We start from the raw sequence: 6,628 nt of genomic DNA, 5'->3' as shown, positions 1-6,628 counted from the left end.
CTCTATCGAAATGTATGTAATGAATATGAAAACGATCACATTCCGCGTAGATTTACAAACAACGTCGGGTCTACAATATTACAAATCGGATTGTTTTAACCCGATTAGTGAAATCATTATTTATGATTGATATTCGACAAGTGAGAGCAGCACGGCCACAGCGGCTGCAAGTGAAGGTCTGTTCCTAAGGATTTGTGATGCAAAGTTACGGCTCTTCCTTCTTTTCCTTTTATCATCAAGGGCCTACCTACGTGCCTTCTCAAAGAAAATATCCTGGTGGATGTAATAATAATAATAATAATAATAATAATAATAATAATAATAATAATAATAATATAACAATAACAATAACAATAATAATAATAATAATAATAATAATAATAATAACTATTATTATTATTATCGGCACTGGTTCTAACGGCACGCTCGCCTATGGTTCCGGTGGTGGAGCATGTCTTCTCGGATAAGGACTATAAACCGTAGGCCCAGTGTACACAATTGGCTCGTGTGCACTTTAAAGAACCCAGTACACCATTCGAGAAGAGTAGGGGTTACCCCGGTGTACTGGTCCATTTCCAGTCCCCTGTCCGGCCACAGAAAGAGCGTTTATGTCGCGGCCCATGTCAGGTATCCATCCTACCTGCGAATCCTTCTACCACACGTAAGCTAGATCATACACACTAGCTACGTAGTGACTCGATAAGATTATTATTATTATTATTATTATTATTATTATTATTATTATTATTATTATTATTATTATTATTATTATTATTATTATTATTGAGACTAATACATATCACATATCATAGAAACAATCCCAAATTTGCCTAGCTTTAAATGCTCATTGTTAAAGCACATGACCAGCAGTAGCAATACTAATTCTTTTAGTAACAGCACTAACCCCTCGCAATTATAGAAAATTATTACAGAACAAAAGGGCCAGTTGGTATGTATCGATTGGTATAGAATTTGGTAAATAGGTCTAATGCTGTGTATATTATAACAATCATTAGGCCTATAAAGCAACAAAGTACTGAGCTATTATAATCAATGTCATTATGCAGTGTACATGCACCATGACTAAGTATCAGTTCATACAGTAAATCTACATTGATTTCTTAAAATTGACGTACTGAGGGACTAATCAGAATCCAATTTCTAGGCCTACATGTGCATTGTATTATCGATTGTTACACCCAAACTACATTGATTCTTTAAATTTAGTATATAATCGTTACCTATTAGCATTATAATTGACCAAAGTTTATACGTTAACAAGTTGAGGATTAAAACACCAGTGATTTGATATTTTGTTCTCACTCTCTCCCGACGGTAGTTGGGGATTAAACTCATATTACAAGGAAATATACCTTCATATAAAGTTTGGTCACGTATGTATTGCTTTTATTTATAAGTTTTCCAAAAAAAATGTTCGGTAAATTTGTAGTTTGTATATTGTTATGGGCCGGCTATATGTCCTTAAAGTATTGTACAAATACCTCGAAACCTCATGCTTGTGAAACGGAGAGTTCGGCATTTTTCGGACTCGACATCACGGTCATTGTACATTTGGTGTTCTCCGGGCCGATATTCCCAGTAGGTGGAGGGCAAAATCGCTTGTAAATTTGGCCTAATTAGCGTAAACAACATCAGATTTAGGCTTGTGGAGAACCGGATTCACAGTGGTAAAAATTCATGTGACACAGGCATAGTTTGGCCTTTTTGCAGAAAGAAGTTCGTAGCCAGGCAATATTGTGCAACCAGCTTGGTAGATGAGCCATAAACGAAACACGTAGCACTTGTCCTTTTAGAATTAACATATTATTAACTACATAACGGTAATACAAACTCAGATACGTAAAATGTTGACTTTAGAAACAATAAAATATATTGAAACGAATATTTCGGCTACTCCTGTAGTCTTTGTCAGCGCAGATTTTGTCAAGCGTTGACAATACAGTAGTAGCCGAAGTATTCGTTTCAATAAAATGTTTCAACATTTTACGTAGACCTATTTAAGTTTGTATTACCGTTACGCAGTACTATATTCTATATAATATATATAATAATAATAATAATATAGATATATATATCGGTACTCGGATTTGGATTTCATTACGAATATTTTTATTATTAATCATATTATTGCAGTATTTTCGACAGTTTGAGTTAATAGTCAAGACGTAACGAGATGAAACAATTCGTTGTCGTACTCGCCATTTTGGCCTGCTTAGCTCTCACAGAGGCTGCTCCAGCAGGTAAAAAAACAAATATACAACCCTGTGGTGGTAGTTAACCTTAGGAGTGTGGTGGTAATGAGTACTAATGATAGTGATCATCATGGTGGTGATGGCGATGAGGATGATTGTGATAATAAGGAGGGTGACGATGACAATGATGGTAAGAATGATGATAACTAAATATACTAATAGTGAATATGATGATGATGATGATGATGATGATGATGATGATCATGATGATGATCATGATGATGGTGGTGATGGTGATAATGATTTTGTTGATGATAACAACGATGATGATGGTGATGAAAATGCTGACGATGATGATTCATGCTGAATGATGATGATGTTAATGATGATGACGACGAATTTTAGTGTAACTCGTTTTTCTATCTTAAAATTTAAGTAAAGTTAAGACATAGTGTGAGAAGAAAAAATGACGGGAAGATGGGGAGAGATGAATGGGAATTTCTTTGTTTCCTTTTCTTTTTCTTGCTCTCTCTAAAAGGAATTATTTTATAAAAAATGTAAGCCTTTTCTTATCTATCTATCGATTTATCTATCTATCGATTTATATATCTATCGATTTATCGATTTATCTATCTATCTATCTATATATCTATCTATCTATCTATCTATCTATCTACCTACCTACCTACCTACCTACCTACCTACCTACCTGCCTGTCTGTCAATCTATCTCTCTATCTCTCTATCTCTCTCTATATATATATATATATATATATATATATATATCTATATCTATATCTATATCTATATCTATATCTATATCTATATCTATCTATCTATCTATCTATCTATTTATCTATTATTTATTTTATATTATTTCTTATTTATTAGGCCTAATTTTTTTTTGTTTCGAAAATCAGAGTTTTCTTATTTTGGTGTGCTCTATTTCTCTGTTGTCTTTGTTATAAATAAATAATTTAAAAAATGACGAAGGCGATGATATGATTCATGATAATGTTTTTGATAGAGGTGAATACGGTGATTATGATGATGATGTTTCTGTGGATGATTAAGATGATAATGGTGATGAAAATAGGTACGTCCTGATAATGATGATGTATATTACCGAAAACAGGCAACAGTTTTATGTTCGACTGACTCATAAATGTCTTTCTCTTCAGATATAAAGAGATCTAAGCTACTGGCTGTATTGGGTAAGTCATAATTTCTCGAAACTCGAAATAATGTACTAATCTATTTTTCCCTCTTACATAACGATGTACTAATCAAACCTACACGACAGTCTAAAATATATGCAGCCTACAATGTTTTTCTCAAATAAATTAGTGCAATCGGTGCCATAATCATATAATTAATTATTTAAATTTTCTAACACAATTATGATCTAGTATAATGTCAAGTTAAATTACCTAAAAATAGATGGAATTCTACAATTAGTATCATCGAATAAAATTAAAGTTGAAAAGTGTATACTTCATTTAGTAAAAAACCTTTTCCATTATCGAGTACAGTATTTGAATAGTGATTAACTGCCATTTTCCATGAATATCAAATAACCTAAATCATTAATTCATCTAAAAATGTATTTACTTATTAATAAACACTGTGCTTTTCGTATAATTGTTAGAGGTAAATCACTTATTTCTTTACCCAAAATTAAATATATAAACCCGTTATCATAATACAGATTTTCCTGACTCGACGATAAAGGCTGATTCTGGAACAGATACTCAGATACCTTTTATTCGTCCATACACATACATACAAAGATTTGTTTTCCGCTGGCAAATAAATATAATAAAAAACCTATATTTATTGTAATTATAATTCTGCTTATTAATAGTTTTAGTCGTAACATGTATGATATAGGCCTACCTGCTGTGCCCATCACCCTGTAACCCTCGAATTAAACGTGTGCATGACATCGGGCAAGTAAATAGTTCCTTGGCGACATGTTTCCTTCGTACCATCATCAGACTACTAAAGCTAGGCCCCGTGATATACATTTTTTTTTGCCTCATATCGTAAGCAGAACGTAAAAAACCCATCAAACATAAAATATGCCATAAAACATCTAAAACGCCGAAACTGGATCTACTCGGACCCAGCCCCCTGGGGAAGTAGGTCAAGAACAAGAAGTTTTAGCCAGAATCTTGTTACGCAACAGTTGTGTGATGCTCGGTTCTAAAGGTAATGGCAATGGTTGTGCACTTTTATAGCGCATAAACATTCGCCTCTATGCGCTTTCCCGGCCAACAGAAAAGGACAAAATCGTAATGTATCGTTGAAAACGGAAAAGAAAGCGCTAGAAGAAAAACAACACAAACAGGCCCCTGTCATAAAGAAAAAGTGAAAAAATGAACACAAAAAACATGAGAGTTGAAAAAAATATAGAGATTAAGAATGATTTATGACGGCGCTTATAAAGATCATAAAATTAGGAGACTCTTGGGCAGATTGCGGTAGTGAATTCCAGAGCTTGGGGCTAATAACAGAAAAGAACTTCTCCATAAGTCTTCAAATGAGAAATATTCACATGAAGAGTTGTAGAAGATGTGGTGGACCTTAAAGCCAGAAAAAACCCCCATTTGTTAATAAAAATTTTGTACAACTGATTTTTCTAAGACACAAAGGTCTATTTTAACAAAACTCGGGAACGGTAAATGAGATACAATTTTTTGAATATTCAAAAACTAAGGGAAAAAGGGGGCGTATTCACCCTCCCCGCCCTAAGCATTTAAATATTTGAAAAAAATGCCATTTTTCTGAACGGAATATGATGAGTTGCAGCAAGTTTTATAATGTCAAATAGCGTTGTGTGGTTGGAGGTTTAAATTTTATTATGTAATTTATGCCGTGATCTATAAAAATAAAACCATGATGGTAATAATAATAATAATAATAATAATAATAATAATAATAATAATAATAATAATAATAATAATAATAATAATAATAATAATAATAAGGTAAGAACTTATATAGCGCCATTTAATAAACCGAAGTAATTATCAGTGGCGCGCTTCATGTTATTGTTGGAGTAAGTGCGGTTTGAGTGATTTTTTAAATAAAGCAATTGATGTTGATTTTTAATGTGAAGTGGTAGTGCGTTCCAGAGTGTGGCTGCAGCAAATGAAAATTATCTGTGTCCGAAGGTCTTAGTGTTGGTGCGAGGGACAGAAATTAAATTGAGATCAGATGAACGTAGGGAACGGCCAGGCACATATTTGGGAAGAAGTTGATTAATGTATGCGGGTTGATTGAGAGTCGGTGACTTATAAGTCAGTAAAAAGATTTTATATTGAATTCTGGCATCAATTTACAACCAACGAAGTTCTCGTAAAATGGGGGTTATATGAGTGCGTCTGTTAGTAAATGTTAGTATGCGTGCAGCAGAGTTTTGTAGTCGTTGAAGCCTTTTAATTTGGATTTTAGGAATGTTAAATAAAAGAGAGTTGCAATAGTCAAGTCGGGAGAAAATGAAAGCGTGAATAATCAGAGGCGTAGTTCGTTTTGATAAGTATTTTCTGATAAGTGCTATATTACGTAGATGAAAGTTAACAGATTACCTATAGGCGATTTTTTCATTACAAAACACACAGTAGTTGCTGACTGAATGCCTAGGCCTAGTGTAAGCTAGGTAGAACCAGACCCGGTTTGACAGCACTAGGCCTACACACCCGAAACCGAAGCTACTCTAACGTGTAAAATTCCCGGCCCTTCCGAGGCCTGTTACATCTACGGGTAAATTTTAGATATGTCTCGGCACTACGGGGACACAACTATGTGTACATCCCCGGCTAGTGCCCTATGGCCCGGGTCCGTGGGCCCGGGACTAAAATGGACAAGTGCATAACAACCAACTACATCTTGTGTATCTCATCTTTTCTCACTTTTACGTAAATGAACCATGCGTCTTACAGTACGGATTGTGACGCTTCTCACTGTAGTTCCGCTGCCTCTGGATAAGTACTGTACCGTACATTCGAATCGAATATTTTTATGATAAATTTTATGTCTATATAATGTCAACGTTTTATACACATCTAGGTGTGTATAAGAGACAGGTGTATACTTCATTTAGTAAAAAACCTTTTCCATTATCGAGTACAGTATTTGAATAGTGATTAACTGCCATTTTCCATGAATATCAAATAACCTAAATCATTAATTCATCTAAAAATGTATTTACTTATTAATAAACACTGTGCTTTTCGTATAATTGTTAGAGGTAAATCACTTATTTCTTTACCCAAAATTAAATATATAAACCCGTTATCATAATACAGATTTTCCTGACTCGACGATAAAGGCTGATTCTGGAACAGATACTCAGATACCTTTTATTCGTCCATACACATACATACAAAGATTTGTTTTCCGCTGGCAAATAAA

The 6,628-nt window shown here is 33.8% G+C and overlaps 1 long non-coding RNA gene across 2 annotated transcripts in view; it reads left to right on the top strand.

Moving 5' to 3' along the window:
- Positions 1 to 1,240: 1,240 nt before the first annotated feature.
- The window catches only part of LOC117114230, an 8,992-nt gene continuing 3,604 nt past the window's right edge, over positions 1,241 to 6,628 (top strand). For both annotated transcript variants that reach the window (XR_004446316.1, XR_004446315.1), the window contains exons 1-3: positions 1,241 to 1,394; positions 2,155 to 2,261; positions 3,394 to 3,426. This is a non-coding gene — a long non-coding RNA (uncharacterized LOC117114230). The remainder of the gene's footprint in view (positions 1,395 to 2,154; positions 2,262 to 3,393; positions 3,427 to 6,628) is intronic.

This window comes from Anneissia japonica, unplaced genomic scaffold, assembly GCF_011630105.1.
Source record: "Anneissia japonica isolate Jap-2015-1 unplaced genomic scaffold, ASM1163010v1 scaffold199_len4679917_cov187, whole genome shotgun sequence".
Taxonomy (NCBI): domain Eukaryota; kingdom Metazoa; phylum Echinodermata; class Crinoidea; order Comatulida; family Comatulidae; genus Anneissia; species Anneissia japonica.
This window is presented reverse-complemented; position numbering and strand designations above follow the sequence as displayed.